The sequence below is a fragment of the Pelobates fuscus genome, chromosome 5 (assembly GCF_036172605.1).
Source record: "Pelobates fuscus isolate aPelFus1 chromosome 5, aPelFus1.pri, whole genome shotgun sequence".
Lineage (NCBI taxonomy): Eukaryota > Metazoa > Chordata > Amphibia > Anura > Pelobatidae > Pelobates > Pelobates fuscus.
This window is the reverse complement of record NC_086321.1, coordinates 270,625,990-270,649,233: the sequence shown is the minus strand read 5'-3', so window position 1 is coordinate 270,649,233 and position 23,244 is coordinate 270,625,990. Positions and strand designations below refer to the sequence as shown.

Below are 23,244 nucleotides of genomic sequence, written 5' to 3'. Positions count from 1 at the left end.
CGATTGGGAGTTAGGAGAGATACTCTCGTGGGGTCAGGGCTGCCAGGATCGGTGTTTGTGCAAGGTTTCTCCATTAGCTAATATTAACAAACCGGAGAATCCTACTCAGTCCACAGAAAGACAAATACCAGACCTTTACCTAGACTTAAGGGCAGTGTTTGACAAGAAGAATGCCGATTCTTTGCCTCCACACAGGTCATTTGACTGTAAGATTAAGCTTCTACCCGGCACTATGCCTCCGAGGGGCCATGTATATCCTTTGTCTGTTCAGGAAAACTCGGTTCTAGAGGAGTATATTCGGGAGAATTTAGAAAAGGGATTCATCAGGAGGTCTTCTTCTCCGGCCGGGGCTGGGTTCTTTTTCATTAAGAAGAAGGATGGCACGCTGAGACCTTGTATCGATTACCGAGGCTTGAATAAAATAACTGTCAGAAATGCCTATCCTATCCCACTGATTACCGAGTTATTTGATCGTCTTAAGGGCTCCAAAGTCTTCACCAAGTTAGATCTCAGAGGGGCTTACAATTTGGTGAGAATCCAGCAAGGTCACGAGTGGATGACGGCATTCAATACCCGGTATGGCCATTACGAATACACTGTTATGCCATTTGGACTATGCAATGCTCCTGCAGTATTTCAAGATTTGATTAATGAGGTACTTAGGGAGTTTCAGCATGATTGTGTTATTGTTTACCTGGACGACATACTAATACACTCTAAGGAGATTGAGACTCACCATAGACAGGTCAGAAAGGTATTACACAAGCTGCTGCAACATGGTCTATATTGCAAATTGGAGAAGTGCAGTTTTGATCAGTCTCAGGTAGACTTTCTTGGATACGTGATTTCTGGGGAAGGTTTTAAAATGGATCCTGTAAAACTCCAATCTATTTTAGACTGGCCCTTGCCCAAAGGACTCAAGGCTATCCAAAGGTTTATTGGTTTTTCCAACTACTATAGGCGCTTCATTAAAGGATACTCCTCTATCATTGCGCCTATTACCAATATGACCAAACAAGGGGCTGATACTAAGTTCTGGTCTAAGGAAGCTCTTGGTGCTTTCAAGACTCTCAAGGAACTTTTTGCCTCGGCTCCCATTCTAGTCCATCCTGATACGACTCTGCCTTTCTTGCTCGAGGTCGATGCCTCTGAGACAGCAGTTGGGGCTGTTCTGTCTCAAAGGTTAGGGGTGGATAAACCGTTACACCCTTGTGGTTTCTTCTCTAAGAAATTTTCTGGGCCTGAGAGCAGATATGACATAGGGGAAAGGGAACTGTTAGCAGTCATTAAAGCCTTAAAGGAGTGGAGACATTTGTTGGAGGGGACCCTACACCCTATTACGATTTTGACGGACCACAAAAACTTGTCCTATATTGGGGAGGCTAAGCGCTTATCCTCTAGACAAGCTCGTTGGTCCTTATTCCTGACTCACTTCAATTATGTACTGACTTACAGACCTGGTTCTAAAAACTCTAAAGCCGATGCATTATCTCGCCAATATGAACCTTCTACTGTACCTGAACCAGTTCTTTCTTCTATAGTTCCGAAATGCAATATCATTGCTAATACGAATCTCAGGATTCATTCTCCATTACTGGCCGAGATCATTAAGTTGCAACATCTAGCACCTAAACAGACTCCTGCGGGCCGTCATTTCGTTCCTCCTGCTCTTCAACTGGAACTTTTACAGTGTTTACATAATAGCAAGATGGCGGGACATCCTGGTATTCGCAAAACTTACGCGTTGATCTCTAAGGACTTCTGGTGGCCTGCTTTACGGAGGGATATTGAGGAGTTCATCGCTGCATGTGAAGTTTGTACTAAAACCAAACAACCCCATACGCTTCCATGTGGATTCCTTCACCCCTTGGAGGTTCCAGAAAAAACATGGTCCTGTTTGGCCATGGACTTTATTGTCGATCTACCTATCTCTAAAAGACAGACTGTTATCCTCACCGTGGTTGACAGGTTTACTAAGATGGCACACTTCATTCCCCTGCCTAAACTCCCGTCTTCTCCCGAATTGGCAGAGATATTCGCTAAGGAGATTTTTCGCCTACATGGGATACCCTCTCAAATTGTATCGGACAGAGGCTCCCAATTTGTTTCCCGCTTTTGGAGGTCCTTCTGCTCTCAACTTGGTATTAAATTAAACTTTTCTTCTGCCTATCATCCTCAGTCTAACGGAGCTGCTGAACGTACCAACCAGAAAATTGAACAATATTTACGATGCTTTGTTTCTGAACACCAGGATGATTGGGTCGGTTTGATTCCTTGGGCGGAGTTTGCACACAACAATCTCGTTTGCGATTCTACTCATTCAAGCCCCTTCTTCATGAATTATGGTTTTCATCCGTCTATTCTTCCTTCGGATTCTCCTTCCCAGGGGGTGCCGTCGGTTGATGTTCATGTTGCCAATTTGAGGAAGTTGTGGGATCAAACTCGACAAATCCTTGTGCACAACTCTATGTTGGTCAAGAAACACGCTGATAAACGTAGAAGGGCGGCTCCGGTCTTTGTTCCAGGTGATAGGGTATGGCTGAGCACGAGGAACATCCGTTTAAAAGTGCCCTCCATGAAGTTCGCTCCTCGTTATATTGGACCCTACAGGGTGCTGACCCGTATCAATCCAGTTGCATATCGTTTAGCTCTTCCTAATACCTTACGCATCCCGAACTCGTTTCACGTTTCATTGCTGAAACCACTCATATGTAACATATTTTCCTCCACAATAGCCCCTCCTCGCTCCGTTCAGGTGGAGGGTCAGGAGGAGTATGAGGTTAACTCTATTATTGATTCTCGAATCTCCCGGGGGAGAGTACAATATCTGGTTGATTGGAAGGGATATGGTCCTGAGGAGAGGAGTTGGGTACCTCAGGAGGATGTTCATGCTCCCCGTCTCCGCAGGGCGTATCACTCTCGCTTCCCATCTCGTCCCGGTTCATTCCGCCCGGTGGGCGTATCTGAGAGGGGGGGTACTGTCAGGGTACCTGTGGTCTCTACCTCCGAAAGAGGTAGAGACTTAGCTGTTCCTTCATCCAGACGGTCTGATGGCTCCCTTCCCCGCGGTCTATCCGGTCATGCTAGACCGGCCGCGAGGGAGTGACTGCCTTTTACAGCATCTAGGCAGGAAGTAGTCATCAGGACACTCCCCTGGAACGACCTGTCAGTCAATTGCTGCAGGACCAATCAGGACGCCTCGGAGGCGTGGTTACTGCTCTGAACAGGGTATTTAACAGAGCTTCTTTCATTAGCTCATTGCCCTGTCGTGGTTCTAGCTTGTTCTAGTCACTCAGTGCTTGTGTATTCTATTATCCCTTTTGGTTTTGACCCGGCTTGTTTACCTTACTCTGCTTATCTCTGTTACCCTTGATTCGGCTTGTCTCTCGCTTACCTGTCTTCTGTTACCCTCGACCTCGGCTTGTCTTTGACCATTCTATACTGTACTACTTACGTTAGTCCGGCCATTCTAAGGTCCGGTATACGTATCTGGCTACTGTTTGTACTCTGCGTGTTGGATCCCTGTCCCGATCCTGACACAGGGGGCAGGCACTTAAATAAGTATGGTAACACTACAGCTTTTGGAATACATGTTTTAAAAATGTGAATACCAGATATGGCTGGAAATAGAGGAGGAGACTGACAGGCTACTGGAGGAGGATGAGACCTAGTGTAGGAGATGCCAGATGGGACAAGTGCGGCTGCTGTCACTGGAAGAAAATAAACAATCATATTATTATTACTATTATTATATAGATAGTGCCAACACAGTCCATCACAGTTGATAGGGATCTACATCCAAAGAAAAGATGAAAAAGATGAAAATAAAAGGTCCTAAAATAGACTTATGATCTATTCCAGAGGAAGTGGGGTAAAATATCAGAGGTAAAATGCAAGAAGGGAAGGGAGGCTGCTGTGTATGATGCCTTCTTCTATAAAACACGTATAATAAAATCTGTGATGTATAGAAGCTGCAAAGATGAAGAGTTATGTGGGAAGAGATAGGGCACGATATATGGTGTAGTAGAGAGAGGAACTAACCAGAAGGTGAACTAGCCAGCAAAGAGATGAGTTTTAGGGACTGCTTACATGATATCAAGTAAGGTTGCCAGAGAGGATGGTGATATCTGACAGGTAGGCAGGAAGCATTGACATAAAATGAGAGGAATAAAGATCTGTGGGCATCAGAAAGTGATGTATAATAGCAGAGGAAGACTTTTTTTTATGTGGGGCTGGTATAGAAATATAAATCATGTGACCGCCTATGTCTCTTCTCTTCCATTTTACACAATCATGTTTCTCCCCTAGTCTACTGGCCAGAGACATTAGGAAATACAACTTTATCAATGTCTTTTATCATTTTACATAGTTACAGAGGCTGAAAAAAAAACATTTGTCCATCAAATTCAGCCTATCTCCCATTTTTTGCTATGATGACCCAGAATGGCAGTCAGATCTCTCCTTGGATAGTTTTGTTTCTTTTATCTCATCAACATTGACTACTTAGAATTTATTCTGCTTCCTCAAGGTTCATAGCTTTGTTTCCTAGCCTCAGAATTACTGCAGTCAGGAGCAATGAAGTGCTCCAGAGTACATAAGGTATCACAGACATGTTCCCTAAGAGTATTATTTAATTGTTGTACAACTTATCTCAACTACCTCCTTTTTGAGTCTGATGGGTTATGTCTCTCCATTGGGAGAGAGATTTAGGTAAGGAACTAGTAATGTTTTGGTTATATTACCTACTTGCTAATTGCTTTTGTTAAAATATATTGTCTGCTATTTATCATCCATCTGCTATTTATGATCCGTAATGTAAAGTGAATATTTGTGTTTAGGTAGTTATGTCTTCAGGAGTGGAGAATACAGGATTACTGATTCATCACATTGCTGTCCACACACTCATGTCCAGTAAGAGTTCCATCCACAGCTGGTTGGACAGGTCCTGGCTGTCAGTGTTCACTTCAGAGGTAGGTGTCAAGATAATTTTGTAGTTATTCTCATGGCCATGGTTTTGCTTTAATTAAATTCGTTTTCTCCAGCTTAATTGTTTTATCTTTTGTAAGTAACTTTATGTGAGTGGCATGACCATTTGGTCTCTTAGTTTTGTTTGTCAGTGTGTGCTGTTTAAGATTTTAGGAATGATGGAAACGAGTGCTGGTATATGTCTATAGTTTGCAGTAGGGGACAGGACTGGCCTTGGATTCCTTAGCAAAGATTTATTTTTCTGGCAAATTGGAGCCACTGCCACAGTTTGTTGAAAAGAAACCGCAAGAAACTAAGCTTAAAGTGACACTATAGACACCAAGACTACTTCATCTCATTGATGCACACGCATTATTAGGTCCCCCCATCTGCTGATGTTGGCAGCGGAGGAACAAGACCCAGTGCCAAGGGACCTTGGTGCTGGAATCAGGTAGGTAAGTAAAAGGATTTTGTAACTCTTTAATAGACTGAGGGCCGTGGGGCAAGAGGAACATTTTAGTGTTAGGAATATATCTTTGTATTTCTAATACTAATGTGTTCCTTTAACCCCTTAAGGACACATAACATGTGTGACATGTCATGATTCCCTTTTATTCCAGAAGTTTGGTCCTTAAGGGGTTAAACTTCAGAAATATATCCAAAAATGTATGTGAGAAATTCACGAGGAAGCAATGTTAATCAGCAGAAATCTGTCTGAATATGATGCTTAAATTATTTACCACCTAGGCATGAAATTAGTCAGGATAATGAGTGTGATAGCATACCCACCAGCTATCACCACGCCGACAGCTCAGATTCATATTTCCAATTTGTCTGTTAGTAGCCTCAGTGTTCTAGCATAAATTATCACAATGGTGACCGAAGTTAAATGAAAGTGGAGGAGGGAATTTAAGAACCTGCCAGCAAAATCTGAGAGTGTAATCATTTTCTGCTAACAACCTAATTTTCTTTTCGCATAGCCAGCCATATTTAAGAAGAATAGCACCTGTGTTAATGGCTTTGTTAAAAACAGTGTAATAATTAAAAAAAAATAAAAAATTCATGCTCTCTTTGTTTTCTGAATAATGTCAGGAGAAGAAAAAGTTCTTAAGTGGAACAAATGTATCACAACGAGTATATTTCACAAATAGTTTTAATTGCAGTGACATTACAAATCATTGTAATCTAACATGATGCCTTTGTGTGTATTTTATTATATAATATTCTATATGATGCACCCAAAATCTTTGTGCTGTTACACAAAAAGGAAGAAAATGGGATGGAAGGCCACTTACACATAGTGGGATCCATACTCATGCACAAAATATATACCTCTTAGAATCAACGTCACATGAAAGAAAGGGGGGACGGGGGGTATCAACCTTTATTGGGGAAGAAAGATAAATTATTAATTGAATTAAAATGTGGTAAAAAAAATTACCAAAAGTGAGTACGTCTAAATAGTGTGTGAGTACCGTGAGATAAAGTGCTCTAGAAAAATAAAATACAAAAAAATCTGGAATAAATATGTCTAAGTTACATACAGTAGTCTACAGGTAGTACTCTATGGAATTCCATTATATACACTGTGTAAAGTAGATATGCCACAGTATTGGCATTTAGTCAGAGAAATAATTATTGGTAGGGATATGTAGTGCCTGGCAGTGGTTATGGTGCCACTGGTACAGGCAATGTTGGTAGAGATATATATAGTGCCTGGCAGTGGTTATAATACCATTCGGGGCAGACAAAGCTGCAGTCACTAGTATAGGCAAAGGTGTATGAAGTGGAATGTATAAAGAGAAAAAAAGATTAAATTTGTCTCTATAAAATCTATAGATGCATCCACTTACATACAAATGCTAGTGGTGTGTAAATATGTTTACAGAAGTAAATACCTCTGATAGTAATCAAACGCCCTCCAGGGCGTGTAGTACATATACAAAGAGAGGAATAAAAGTGATCCTGCTTGGTGGATCCTGCTAGGGACCCCACCAGATATCACCACAGAGAAACCTTAGCTAGCCCTGGACTGACTGTCTAGCTCCCACGGTAGGAAAAAGCTGAACTCACTGCTGCTTCAAGGCTGCCTCAGTAATAACCCTACCAAACATATCCCTACTCGCCCATAGAGAAGCTAAACTATTTCCATAAGTAGAAACATAGTAGACCCAGATGGAGGGAAAGTGAAAGTGAAAAGCCGAAAGGAAAAAAGCCTCAAAGTAATTACATCGGCAAGAAATATGCTCGACGCGCGTTTCAGCGTCTCGATACGCCTTTGTCAAGAGCTGAATGGTGAATGGGCTGAGAGCTGATTATAAAGGGAGGTATGCCCCTCCCTTGAAGTCTGGTCCACCAATCTGTATCCAGGAGCCGCCTCTAGGGAGTACGTCACGGCCGAACCTCCCCTATACTCACTTGTCCAATCAGATACAGAAAGGGGCGTGGTAACGCTCCGATCTAAAAAGTAACGGAGGGAGCCGCTATTGCATATTCTAAAGCCCAAACGAAGTGATAATACAGAGGGGTAGCCATGGGTACCCCTATAAATCAAAATGCCATCGTATTAAAACGGTGGGTGATTACAATCTCACTGTTTCGGCTTCATGGGTAAACACATCAAAATCACCGTGACATTTACTGTTATGAATGTATCAGAATGTAACAACATTGGGTACAATTAAATAGAAAACGAGCCTGTATACAGTACAAAGTGAGAGATGGGAAGGTTTACCATATATTAGAGGCTTAGCTGAGCAGAAGAGATGGAACTGAAACTTCTTAAGTTATTGAAATGAATGACTCACATATAGATTCAGTATCGGGGGGGGGGATAGATGATCGAAGACATCCCCAGTATCTTATGTAATCATGTGAGTCAAAGACAAATGTATATAATAAAAATAGATGGGGATAGTACTTATTTCCCGGAAAACATAAAGAAATTTGAATTATAGTAATAAACAGAATGCAAAATACTAACCCAAATCCAGTCTTTTAACGAGACATGGAAATAATCAGCACAAAAGCCCAAATTACCATATAGCATTAAAGTTGCAGCGCCCCATAATGTGTACATAAATAAGTCACTTGTTACAGAAATATTCGACAAAACAATATATATATATATATATATATATATATAATCATAGTGTTAGACATAATGTTGAGACTTAAATAAAATAAATGGCAGAAACGTAATTGTTGAGTATATATACAGATCTAAATAGAGGGAAGTTGTGTAGTTTAAATTGAAGTTAAAATAAATAGGGCAGCAAAAATGAGAGATGTCCTGTTTAAATGAAAGGGGAGAAGGAGAAACCTTTATTGAGACCTCTTGGGTTAAGAGTGTTTAGTTTATAGATCCACCTGCACTGCTTTTGGCGCAGGATTTTGTCAAAATCTCTGCGTCTTTGTTCTCGTTTTACTAATTCGATACCACAAAAACGCGTATCCTTAGATGAACCCCCATGGTGTACTTTGAGGTGTCTGGAGATTGGGGTCTCCAGACGATTTTTTGTACATCTCGCGTGTTCTTTGATTAGTTCCTTAAAGGGCCGGAACGTCTTCCCTACATACATCAGTTGACAGCTGCAGGTGAGGAGATAGACCACACCTTCAGAGTTACAATTAAAGAAATGCATTATCTGGAAAGACTGTTTGCCCTCACTGTCGCTTACTCTCTTTGAGTCCCTCAGAATAAACCTACAGGCTACGCATCTTCCACATCTATATGTACCAGTTGGAATTTGACGTCCCAACCATGTTGTCTGAAGGTTTTGTTTGACCGAGAAATTTCTGGGGACCAAGATGTCATGGAGGTTTTTACCTCTTCTGGCTGTTATCGTAACTTGTGGTCCTAGTACTTCTTTTAGATGGGTATCCTTAAGTAGAATGGGCCAAAATCTTTGAATAGACCCTCTTACTTAATTCCAGCCAGGGACAAATGTACCTATCATCCTGATGGTTTTATTCGTGGTGGATTTGGAATTGTGCGTGTCTGACAGAAGGTCTACCCTATTCGTCAAGAGTGTCCTTTTATATGCTCTTTTTAGGCATTTGTTCGGGTATCCTTTCTCTTTGAATTGTTGTCTCAAAGATTTAGCTTTTATTTGGAAGTCCTCTAGGTCTGAACAATTTCGTCGTAGTCTAAGGTATTGACCGGTTGGGATACCTTGTTTAAGAGCTCTTGGGTGATGACTATCCCACTTAAGAAGATAATTTGATGCGGACGGCTTCCTAAATAAAGTTGTTTTGAGGGAGCAATCTTCACAGATTGATATGGTCAGGTCCAAGAAGTTCAAGGAGTTGCTGCCAAATTCGGAAGTGAATCTAAGGTTATCCTCGTTTATGTTAAGGAGGGACACAAATTGGTTGAATTCATCAATATCGCCCTGCCATACTATCAGGACATCGTCGATATATCTGTGCCAAGATATAATCTTTGACATGAAAGGTGACAGTGTACTCGAGGTCCTAATTTGTTCTTCCCACCATCCAAGGTGGAGGTTGGCATATGATGGGGCACAAGCCGTGCCCATCGCCGTGCCTCTCACCTGGTGGTAGAATTTCTTGTGAAACAAAAAGAAATTATGTGACAGGATGAACTCCAGCAGTTTGATGGTGAAAACAGTGTGTGCCTGGTATTCTATGCCCCTTTTGGCTAGAAAGTATTTGATGTGCTCGATTCCCCTTTGATGTGGAATAGAGGAATACAGTGCCTCAACATCAAGACTGCATAGGTTGGATGTAGGTGAAATATGGAGATTAGAAAGGAGATGTAGAGCATGTTTTGTGTCTCTAATATATGAGGGTAAACGTTCCACAAATGGTCTGAGAATCTGATTGATATATAAACTACCATTTTGGGTCAAATTGTCAATCCCAGAAACTATGGGGCGTTATAGATTCATAATGAGTAATGTGACTTAATGTGGTAAATGTAGCATTGCACAGACCAGGTGCCCCACAATTGGAGTGGTCAATAACCATTATATTAGAAGCTGAGATGGTCGGGCACACAGACTGTTGTGAAATTGGGTTTATTTCCACAGTGTTAAAGCAATATTACAGCTCATACAAGAGCTTGTATGCGGCAGTTATGAAAAAACTTCACTTTAACAATGAGGGAATAAACTCAGATTCCCGACAGTTTGTGGGCCTGAATATCTATCTGCTACTACGTCTTCATTTGATGTCCCATGCTGAAGCAGGGGCTGTTGATGCCAGGGAATCCTCCATTTTATAAACTGTTTGACATACTTTGACACAAAAAAGATGAAGGGGCTGCACGTAAAAAGTCTCTGGACCATAACTACTATGGTAATCTGTAATGGTTGTTACTTGGAAACATAACTTAAATGTACTTTAAAAACACGCATAACCACAAAGGGAAAAGATGAAGGATGTGAGTATTATGAGTCACAAGATCCCAAATGACCACTGTGAACTGGAACAACAGATAAACTCTCCACAAGTGAACACCATCAGGGGAGAATGCCAGTCCCAACTGGAGGTCAAAGAACTGCCAGGGACAAACCCTAACACCCTGAAGGAGTCAGGAAGACAGATAAAGAGAACAAACGACTGACTAAATAGATGGATTTAAAGAATGAGTAAAATGCCAAAAATAAGAGACAAGATATAAAAAATACACCACCTATAAGAACCAATAACATACATGTACCACATAGATAAAACAACAAGGGCATAAATCTATCAATCCTCAAAATAGAAACAAAAAAATTAACAAGAATGAATGGTAGGCTGAGAAACAATGAAAGAGGTGTTGACCATTGTTGCAGCACATTCATCATACATCTCTCTTTTTTTGATTGGTTATTTGTTGCTAAGTCTCTTTGCTGCTGTCAAAGTACAGTAAAGAAATTCTTAAACACACATGAAGCCTCCTATCGTGTAGTAAAACTGGTATTCAATCCATATTGTTCTTAGCTGTTGAATTGCGGCCCATCACTGGAAGAGCCAGGCGATCTCCCTCCTAGGGTCATGTGGCTCCAAACGACTCTCTTGAAGTCCGGTAACCACCCCCTTTTGACCGGTGGGGGATATCCAGGTCCCGCTGGGGAAACTTAGCTGTCTACAGTAGTAGTCTCGACTTCTGCTGATCCTGAAACCAAGCAGTCTGTCCAAGATGGCCACTGCTCTGCAACCTCCACCTAGTCAAATAGACCAAAAGAGTCTGACTTCTTACTCACAGCCGCAAGATATTCCATTCGAACCAAGCCTGCTCCACGTGGCATTACACTCCAAATACCAGTGAGGCATACTGTGCGGTATGTACTTTTGTACTCCAGAAAGAAAGACCAACTGTTAGCACTAATTGTTTTGGGTATTGGACCATGTGCACGGTCGGTCAAAAATAAGACCTCCAGGAATTTCCTGAACCCCTGCTCTGATCTGCGTGCTTTTTGGATATTTATGGTGATATGTTGTGTTTTGGGGTACTTATGAGACTTTATAAAATATGTGTTTTTTTCTGCCTGGAGATAATTGAGTTACATAATGTACTTTACTCACTTATTCCCCATGCAGAGGGGAGGGATAGTGTGCTGTGTGTGGGAGTGTCGTACATGTAATTACTGTTCTGATTGGTTTGTAAGCTTTGTGTCTCTGTCCCCCACAAGATCCATGTGGGCATATACCTTGCTTGGGGACTTGCATAAAATGCCAGTTGTGGCTTCCATTAAACACACTTGTTTTACCCTTCAGGAAGTTTAGGCTCATGTTTGGGGGATTGGAGAACTACATTCACTCTGGGGATTGCTATAATCACTATACTCCCCTGAGTATAATCACTAAGCTCTTGTAAGAGCTGTTCCTGCTACGCTCTCTGGACTAGGAGAGGTCTACCTACTGGAAGCTGGATCCTGGTCTTGGGCCCAGGGTGGGTAGAAAAATAGGGATTGTCTTGGAAGCAATAACATTTTTTCTTTTCAAATATTGTATCAAATAAAAATATATATATATAGACATATATTACCGTAACTTAATAATCCATTATAATAATTTATAGCAGAGTTTATAAGAATGAAGTATATGCTTGCAATATCAGTTAAATAGAATAACATACCCTCTTGAACAAGTCAACCTCTCAGTCTTTGTAAGATGAAGCAGTATCTCTGCATCCAAAATTCTCTCCTCTGTGTCTAATATCAATAAGTACACATATTTATACCTAAGACTTTCAGTGAGGTCATGTTAGGAAAATTACAAGTCTTATGTACAAATCTAGTCTACCTCACCTTGGCCAAGAGATAAGCCCATGACCATTAAATGACATAGCCTTGGCTTGTCCATTGTCTTAATCAGTCTTGTCATGACCTAGACATCTTATCTATGTTTAGACTAAAATTTACGGTTGACTTAGGTAAGGCCTTGACTTGGTGTTACATTAACCTAGGACAAAATGGCTTCTTAAAGTTTAAACATCTTTACATATCCGGGTAAGACGTCAGTTTTATACGTAAACGAACATTGTATGAAAAACAATATTTTCCATGTCTAACAACTGGTCAGTTTGCAAAATCTCTTAAAGGCAGTTTAAGAAATACACATTTTCATTCTAAAAACCTGTAATATTTGCCCATAACACAGTGGTTACCTTATTTGTTTTTTTTCCACCATACTCCTACAGTTTGTTTTACTAAATTACTTTCACTCTACACTCTAGTGTTAACGTGTACCACTTACTCTTGTTATTTCCGTCTCGTGTGCTTATGTTCAGAGTCTGTGTTTTAACCTTGTTTACTATCAGTTCATAACAAGACCAGTGCATTGCATACTCTAGACTTCAATGTTTTACAGAGTACGTTCTCCAGGTGTACTGTTCTTTAAAATAATCTTGTCTGTCTTATTTCATCTTGTGGACATGACACTCTGAGCTTGTCTGTTTATCACTGTACTACCAAAAATAAAGAATGTAAAATATTGTTTTTAAAAAATACAGTTTTAATTACTTCAGATCCTGTTGACCATGTAATTCTTTCGATATCTGGTGGTGTCTCTCGTTTTTTAGAAATTTGATAGGCAACTAAAAAAATCTTTTTGGAGTTCAAGTTTTGTCAACTTGACTGCTATACATAAAAAGTTGTCCCTATTTTTTCTTATGTATTTTATAAAAACTACAGTGCTCAGGAAAAAAATAAGAATAAATTAAAACACGGGAGACTTACACTCATACATCCACACACATACAGACATACAGACACACACACATACACACCTCCCCCCCCCCCCCGAGAGACAGACACACACACACAGGCACAGACACACAGACATATACACACAGACACACACAGAGACATACACACACACATACAGACACATACATACATACACACACATACATAGACACACACACATACAGACACATACATACAGTCTGTATATGTGTGTGTGTGTGTGTGTGTGTGTGTGTGTCTGTATGTGTGTCTGTCTGTGTGTGCCTCTGTATGTATGTGTATGTATGATACAGACACATACACACAGAGACACACACACACAGAGACACACACATACAGAGACGCACACATACATACAGAGACACACGTACAGAGAAACACACATACATACAAACATACACATATGCAAAATGTTTAAGTCACCCTCCTGTATCGTACCTTTTGCAGGAGAGTTACTTTTCCTGGGGTCCAGTGGGGGCTCAGCCTGATGGGAGTCAGAGTTCCCACTCTGACACCCTCCTGCTTCCTCCTGTGCGGCTCTCTGATAGCTGGGAGGAGTGACCAGGGCAGTCACTTCCTCCCAGCTATGTCTGATGTCATCACAGGGGGCCCGGTCGCGCTGTTAAAGTGCCCAGCGCTGACCGGGTCCCCTGGAAATCCATACACATCGGGTGGCCATAACAGCATGTTAGGCCCTGGCAGTCTGCCGTGCGGGCCGGAGTCGCAAAACATGGTTGCCCTGGCAATTTGCCGTGTGGGCAGGGGCCGCAAAACATGGTGGCGGGTACCTGGAATGACGGGCTCGGTCGCAGCTGCGACCCCGGCGACCGCAGTATGTACGCCACTGTTTGGAGGTACAGATTCAGATTTGTAGATTAAAATAGTACCATTTCTGAGAAACAAGACCGTTAACATTAAGCTATTTCCACACCTACTTAAGGCTATCAGACAAACAGCCACCATGGACACCAGACTGAAATAAACGTAATCATAGAAATTATTTGGTGTCTGGCCTCAGCATCATAGTGTTTGCCACATATGTGCAATCTATCTGAAATAAGAAATATATGAATGGACAAAAGTCAACAGGATTGATGAATTTACAATAGGAGGATCAGGCTGCAGTGAGGAGGAATCTGTCACAGGACTGGAATGAAGGTAAGTTTTATGGCGATTTTAATTTAAAAAACAAACGAGGGGTCTAGTTTCTTTTTAATTGTAGTTTTCTTTTAAGTGCTCTAAAAGTAAACTTTAGATCACTAAATCTATATTACACTTTGTTAATCAACTTCCTCACATAAACATGGCTTTATGGATATTTGAAAGGAACACTCCAAGCACCATAACCACTACAGTGAGCTATAATGGTTATGAGAACAGGAGTGTCCATATTATCTCCTAGTGTAAGTAGTTAAACATTTGCTAATGATTTTACAACTTGCATAGTGTCTGGCAGGCATCAGTCACTTCTACATGAGAACCGTAAGCTCAAGCTCCACATTTTTTGCAGACCGGTTCTGCAATACACAGACGGTGTAAGTGACTTTGTTAATTCATGTTGATATACAACAACATATAATACCATTGTGATGCCTAACAATGTCCCATCATTCTCCATAGCATGACAATGTGTATATCAAAATTCAGAAACTATTTGAAATAGACTCCGTAAAAAAAAGACATGGCAGACAGTCTAGCCTCCTTCATTAAAACTGACTTCAAAGAAAACTACACATTTAAGATAAAGCTATATGCTTCAGTGATCAGTAAATAGGCTCCATAAATGGTTTAGTTACTTGACTGTGCGGTCATGTACTGTAGCTGTGGTTCAAAATTTCTCTTTTTCATTTTTATGTTTTACTTTGTTATCCTTTCTCATGTTTTCCCTCTATGATGTGCTGGACCCACCATGATATTTTCATATATTTTTGGAATCCTTGCTTGACATCAGGGATTACACCCCTCACAACCAGCTGTGATTTAACATTTTATTTTTTTGTAAACAATATTTTCATGAAATGTTCTATGTAAAGAAAATATAGCGTTGAGACATGCGGGTCTCCCAAAACTTCTGTAAATCAACAAAGCATGGAATGCGAAGATTGCAATTCTGAGACTGGTATACAAGTAAAAAGAAAAAGCACATAGAGGGGGAGGCGCAGGTCCCAAAAAACATGAACTTTTTAGAATAAACATAGGTAGCAGGTAAAACAAGTTTTCCAGTATGGAGCATTCCCCTGTACCATTGATGGGTGAGTATATCGTGAGTGGGTGCTGAGTATCTGTCTCTGCCCAGGCAGGGTCCACCTTATCTAACTGCGGTTTTGGATGGTTTACTAAAAGGGAAGAAATTATGGGAGGGTAGGGGAGGTCCACTGTCAATTGAGTATCTATAAGTCTGTCTAGCCAATCTAATAATGAAGTTGAGTTGTGAAGTCAGCTCCAGTAGTCGTCAGTAGCCTATGAGACCAAATCTCCGTGTAGGTGTACTCATTCTATGTCAGAGGGAGTACAGGGGATAGCTATGGCGAAAGGTCACACTTACCGGAAATTCAATGTCACAACTGTAGAGTGGCGCGTGTAAATATGGAGCAAACTGTTAACCAGAGACATCAGTAATTTTTTTTGTTATCTACAGGCAATGAATACAAGACCAAAATCCTCATTTTGCATTCAGATACTTGTTGGTAAATTTTTAAGACATGTCTTGTCTTCTGTTACTGTACTAATGAAACACAAATACAAAATAGAACAAGCGCAACCAGAATATACTGTATTATATATATACACACAATAGGCAGAACAGAACAGTCGCTGTTTTATGTTTTGGGGGGATTTTTTTCTGCTATATTTACCAGAGTGCAGTCTTATAGTTCCATTATAATGAGTGTAATCTTTATGCCTTGTAAGACTCCATTATCAGTATGAAAGGATATTTCTAAAATATGAACAAATTCTTGAGAGCATTCTGGACATTTTTTCAATTATATATATTTATTTAAAGTCAAAATACTGTGATCAAAACATTGGCTGTATGATGGCTTAGCTATAAGAGCCCTAAATAATTATTTTTTTATGTTATGCGCTCTTAACAGCAGCAAATAGTCCAAAATATTATGGGTAATTTTGTTAACATGGTCCTGCCAGTCAAAATCTAATATATAAAGATTATTATTATTATGATTTATTTAGTTCCCTCTTCTTCCAAAGGGCTAACAAGTTTTCACTGGAGATAGAAAATAGCAAATTATTCAGAGGAATATGAACAGAAATGAAGTAAAGATGGCCCTGTTGAAATTAATTTACAATCTATGAGGAAGATCTAAGCTAATATGTTTACCTATAGAACTAGAGAGGGAGGATAGAGATAACTAGAGAGACGGATAGATACTCAAACCAGCTTTGCCTTGATTAATCTATCCTTACATGCAGATCATTGTTAGTTAAAGGGGATTGTTTGCTTCTTGTGTTTAATAACTAAAATAAGTGCTCACGTGTACATCAATTTATTCAATAAAATACATATTTTATTGTTGATGTGTCGCACTTATAATGCATAGGAAAATGCTAATTTTGTAAAGTGCAGTTACTTCTTTATTCGGAATGACATTCTGTCCTAAAAATAAAACATTATCATGAGAAAGTAATTCCGTTGTATACATTTTTCATTCCAAAACTTTTTTTAATTCTTTTCCACTGCCTTTATTTTTTACTCAAGGGACACCAGTACTCTCTGTGCAGAACAGACCAGTTGAGATGCAAAACTGCAACAGATACAATGTTCCAAAACCCAGCTATCATAAAGGGTCTGTAGCTCTTGGGAAAATAACATATACACACGTAAAACATAGCCAGCAGACATCTATGTTGTGGGTAGGGGACAGCAATCAGTGTATCCGCCCAGCACAAAATCTTCCTTGATTTCCTGCTCTAATCTGTTATAACACAACACAAAGTGCCAGCATAAATATTTACCCCTTGAACATTTCCACATTTTGTAATGTTACAACTGGAAATCAAAATGGATTTTATTGAGATTCTTACACGTTTGTGTAAGATAACATACCCACCACTTTGAAAGTACTTTTTTTCTATTGTGACACAAAAGTTAAAAATAAAATAAAGACATTTTATGGGTGGAAAAATACTCACTCCAGTGTCAATTCTTGATATGACAGTCTTGTGTGGCTCAAAGCTATTGGTAAACTCCTACAAGTTTTGCACATCTAGATCTTGCAATTACTGAATATTCTTCTTGACAAAATTGTATTGTTCCTTGTGAGGCTAGATGGAGACTTTTTTTAATATTTTGCTTTTATTTATATTTTGCCAGTAATCAAATAATATGACTATTGGATGTGGGATAGAAAGGATAAACAAACAGCAATACAACACCCAAAATTACAACTGCATGTTATATCCTGAAAATTAATACTTACTAACAACAATAAATGTTTTCTGAAACTGTATATTAGGGATGTGACAAAGGAAGTGTGAACAAAATCATCAGTAGCACACCAAGGTGTTAATTAATATTTGTTAAATCAATATTTATTGTGCCTCTGATTGTAAGCCAAATCTTCCTTGTTGCCTTGACCTACATTTATAATGCATCAGGCATGTGTCAAATTAATCCATTGATTTTCACTTACAGGCAGAACAGTGTTTGCTAGCATTTCCTTGTATTAACTCCATAGTGGCTCAACTAATGTTGCATAAATCACCGTCCTTAGAATGGCTGCTATCTGCAACCCAAGAACAGCTACAAGAGGTCTTTCCTGAAGTGCCTACAAAAGTTTTAAAGGTGTGCAAAAATGAAAAATACAAGTCAACCAATGTGCATCTTAGCTCACTTCATCATTCTGACCTCACTTGTAAATGAGCTAGACAAACTGAAAGTACTTTAACTATACAAAAGATGTAGTTGGGTTTACTGTGCTTTTTGGAAAAACAAAGTTGGGCACGTTTAAAAAAATGTTCTGCTAATAATTAGTAAAATGAGCACAGATGCATCGCAGTAACATATAAAGTGGATGAGTGTTAAAAGAATGCTGCTAAATATTTTATTAAACAGCAGCTTAACTGGGGTGTATTTAATTGATTGAGACAGAGATGGCTTTAACTTTAATAGAGAACTGTGGTTATTAGGAGATGAGTGTGGTTATTAATAATATATTAGGTTTGAGTCTATTAGCACAGCATGTGACAATGTTTTAAAGCAATTAAGTAATGTGATGGTTCATTACTTTAATGTGTGTACGGGCAGTATTTATCATGATAGCGTATTTACAATAATGATGAATATGGTATATTTATAGTTTTGTCTTTTTAGCACTTTAGTGACATAACATCTCTACATCGTCTCAGTGCTTCTACCTCCTCACCAGACTCTTGTGAAAACGCACAAACACCGAGAATGGATGATTGCTCTAGTCTATACAATGACTATTTCCAACAGCCTATGCCAGTTACACAAGGACCTTTCGAAAAAACAAAAAAACACAAGAATAACAGAGATGACAACTTTGAAAATGTATCAACAACTACAAATGAAATTGTAGATTCTTATGACACCATAAAAACTTTGTTAGGTTACCCAGTTGAGAATAGCAAATCCAAACCAAAGCAACATATAAAGTATGTTCAAAAGCGTACTTTGTATAACAGTCTTGAAAGCCACAAAGAGGTAGACCAAACACAACTCTTATCTGGGCCTCTAGAAAAACATAGTACAATCACTGGACCATTGGAGCCAACACTTGGATTTGGACCGCGTAATGGTGGTCCTACTTCAGTGAGTGATTTAATGCAACCTGATGAAACCACACATTTTGTAAACTTTTTTGAGACACCAAACCATGAGTCTGCATGTCTTATTGAGAATTTTGCTGACACCCTACAGTCTAGCAATGAAGATGTAATTAATCAGAATTTTTCATCACAAACTTTCTACCATGATAACTATTTTGAAAATGTACACTCTGAAGAAAAGTTTTTATACATCTCGGATCAGTTGGGGGGTTTCAAGTATATCAGCCGACCTGTAAATACAGAAAAGCAACAAATCCTGTATTCTTCAGACCACAGGCCACAAAGAACTTTCTCAAATGCTAGTCACGACCCAGGTAACCATCATCACTACCAACTCCCAGGGCGCCTTGTTAAGAATAACATTTGTACTGCAGAGAACAGTACGTTGACTGAGGAAGAAATATCATATGGTATGTATTCAGGGACATTCTTTCAATTTTTCTATATTAACTGACATAAATGTAATATATAACATGTAAATTCGTAATGTGTAGCATCTAGAACATAGAAACATAGAAACATAGAAACATAGAATGTGACGGCAGATAAGAACCATTCGGCCCATCTAGTTTGCCCAGTTTTCTAAATACTTTCATTAGTCCCTGGCATTATCTTATAGTTAGGATAGCCTTATGCCTATCCCACGCATGCTTAAACTCCTTTATTGTGTTAACCTCTACCACTTCAGCTGGAAGGCTATTCCATGCATCCACTACCCTCTCAGTAAAGTAATACTTCCTGATATTATTTTTAAACCTTTGTCCCTCTAATTTAAGACTATGTCCTCTGGTTGTGGTAGTTTTTCTTCTTTTAAATATAGTCTCCTCCTTTACTGTGTTGATTCCCTTTATGTATTTAAATGTTTCTATCATATCCCCCCTGTCTCGTCTTTCCTCCAAGCTATACATGTTAAGATCCTTTAACCTTTCCTGGTAAGTTTTATCCTGCAATCCATGAACCAGTTTAGTAGCCCTTCTTTGAACTCTCTCTAAGGTATCAATATCCTTCTGAAGATATGGTCTCCAGTACTGTGTACAGTACTCCAAGTGAGGTCTCACCAGTGTTCTGTACAATGGCATGAGCACTTCCCTCTTTCTACTGCTAATACCTCTCCCTATACAACCAAGCATTCTGCTAGCATTTCCTGCTGCTCTATTACATTGTCTGCCTACCTTTAAGTCCTCAGAAATAATCACCCCTAAATCCCTTTCCTCAGATGTTGAGGTTAGGACTCTATCAAATATTCTGTACTCTGCCCTTGGGTTTTTACGTCCAAGATGCATTATCTTGCACTTATCCACATTAAATGTCAGTTGCCACAACTCTGACCATTTTTCTAGTTTACCTAAATCATTAGCCATTTGGCTTATCCCTCCTGGAACATCAACCCTGTTACATATCTTAGTATCATCCGCAAAAAGACACACCTTACCATCAAGACCTTCTGCAATATCACTAATAAAAATATTAAAGAGAATGGGTCCAAGTACAGATCCCTGAGGTACCCCACTGGTGACAAGCCCAAGCTTTGAATATACTCCATTGATTACAACCCTCTGTTGCCTGTCACTCAGCCACTGCCTTACCCATTCAACAATATTGGAATCCAAACTCAAAGATTGTAGTTTATTGATAAGCCTTCTATGTGCAACAGTGTCAAAAGCCTTACTGAAATCTAGGTAAGCAATGTCTACTGCACCACCCTGATCTATAATTTTAGTTACCCAATCAAAAAAATCAATAAGATTAGTTTGGCATGATCTCCCTGAAGTAAACCCATGCTGTCTCTGATCTTGAAATCCATGTGTTTTTAGATGTTCAACAATCCTATCCTTTAACATGGTTTCCATCACTTTCCCCACTACTGAAGTAAGGCTTACTGGCCTATAGTTGCCCGACTCCTCCTTATTACCTTTCTTGTGAATGGGCACAACATTCGCTAACTTCCAATCTTCTGGGACTACTCCTGTTAACAATGATTGGTTAAATAAATCTGTTAATGGTTTTGCTAGTACACCACTAAGCTCTTTTAATAGCTTTGGGTGTATTCCATCAGGTCCCATTGACTTATTTGTCTTTACTTTTGACAGTTGAAATAGAACCTCTTCCTCTGTAAACTCACATGTAATAAATGACTCATTTATCCTTTTTTTTAACAGAGGTTCCTTTCCTTCATTTTCAGCTGTAAATACCGAACAAAAATATTCATTGAGGCAGTCAGCTAGACCTTTATCCTCATCTACATACCTTCCTTCTTTTGTTTTTAATCTAACTAATCCTTGTTTTACTTTTCTTTTCTCATTTATGTATCTAAAAAAAAGTTTTGTCCCCCTTTTTTACTGACTGTGCTATTTTCTCTTCTGTGTGTGATTTGGAAGCTCTTATAACTTGCTTAGCCTCTTTCTGCCTAATCTTATAGGTCATTCTGTCTTCCTCACTCTGGGTTTTTTTATAATTACTAAATGCTAACTTTTTGTTTTTTACTATTTTGGCCACATCTGCGGAGTACCACAGTGGTTTCTTGAATTTTTTGCTTTTACTGACAAGCCTAATGCATCTATTTATATAGGTTGTATAAATGAATAATATATAGGGCGTACAAATACAAAGAAACTAGTCCTGCGCTCAAACTCCCAATACTCCAATATTATGTAAATATATAGGGCACCGTGTGTTTTTCCCTGAATCACAATTTCAATGAGACTGCAGTAAGCAATGAATTGGGTATTAAATACTGCATTTTGGTAGTGAGTTACTAGATTGGAGCAGAAATGGGCAGAATGGTACATGGGTGAGTACATAATGGCTCTCTACTGCTGTTAGTTGCTTGTTGGGTCTCATTTAGCCCATCAATTCAATATGTTATCCAATCAGTGTTTGACATTGGCCACCAGTGCATCATTTTCTGTCACACGCAGGGATGTATTAGCCACGAGGCAAACAAGGCATTTGCCAGGGCAAATGTCTTGTTAGCCTTGCGGCTAACTAAAAATCCGGTCGGGCGGGCAGGCAGCGCTGGCGAGGGAGCACTTTCCCCTGAGCTCTCTGCTCAGCTCCCTCACGCACCGCAGAGTGATGCTGGGAGCCGGAATATGACGTCAGAGAGAGCACACTAATCAGTGCTCCCTCGCCAGCGCCGCTTGCCCGCCCAGGGGGGTTGAATTTAAAAAAAAAAGTCATGCCTAGAGCACAAAACCAGGATACACCACTGGTCACACGTGCTGCTGCTGATGATGTGCACTTTGTAGTACTTTTATATAATTCTATTGTGACTGAGCTCCAGTACTCTGACCGAGTCGCTCTGCCAAGTCTGCTACCTCTTAGTTATCAAGGACCCTGGAGCACTTCATATCCAGTCACCGATTCTTGTCTGGGATCACTGAGCGCCTTTTCCACCCTGAACCAGGCTAATGTGCTTACAGGCTAATGTGCTTGACACTCTTTTCATCAGCAGATTATATCCCTTTCCCCAAACACCAGACGGCACATGGTGAAGGTTAAAACAGCAACACAGCACATAGCACACATATTTTAAACCAGACAATAGCAAGGGCTGATGGGAGATTGAGGAGGGACAACGCAGCTAGTTTAAACTGGTCTGGCAGTGTCCCTGGGACAACGTCCTGCTGCGGAAACAATAGAACAGGAAAAAGGGCCTCTACCTCATGGTGTAAAGGCTATCCAAAGGTTCATCGGGTTTTCCAATTATTATCGTAGATTTATTAAGAACTTTTCTACGATAATAGCCCTGATCACCAATTTAACACCTAAGAAGGTTAAAGGTTTGTCCTGACAAGGGCTAGAACAGGCCACAATTAGGTTCAGAAGAGTTCCCATTGGTTTATGTCATCTCTACCCTTCAAGGGTATGACGTCATGGGAATTTAATTATTTTAGGAGCTGCAGTTCGGCCCGCGAACCAGCAGCGGGAGCCGTTCATGGGACCGAAGGTGAGTATACTATTCAGGCCGCGCGGCCACGTGGAGCATTCTGGCTGCGCGGCCTAAAGACTGCAGTAGTGCTGTCACGCGGTGCGTTCTGCCTGTGTGGCTCAAGGAGAGGAGCGGCGCAGGTGCCGGGTACAGGTAAGTTTGTGACACCTGTCACCAGGATGCTATGTATGGTACCTACAGACATTCAATATGTACATAATTGATATATATAGCCAATCTGAGAGGGGAATTGGAGAATATGGCACTGAGAGTGGTTAGAGGAAAAAGACATGAGGGAGAATGGAATTACACTGGGGAATATACACTAAATGAATA

The 23,244-nt window shown here is 39.9% G+C and overlaps 1 protein-coding gene across 1 annotated transcript in view; it reads right to left on the bottom strand.

Annotated features, from left to right (window-relative positions):
- Window positions 1–23,244, bottom strand: part of SMC2 (structural maintenance of chromosomes 2) — a 446,565-nt gene that overhangs the window by 192,620 nt on the left and 230,701 nt on the right. The gene's annotated exons all lie outside the window — the stretch shown is intronic.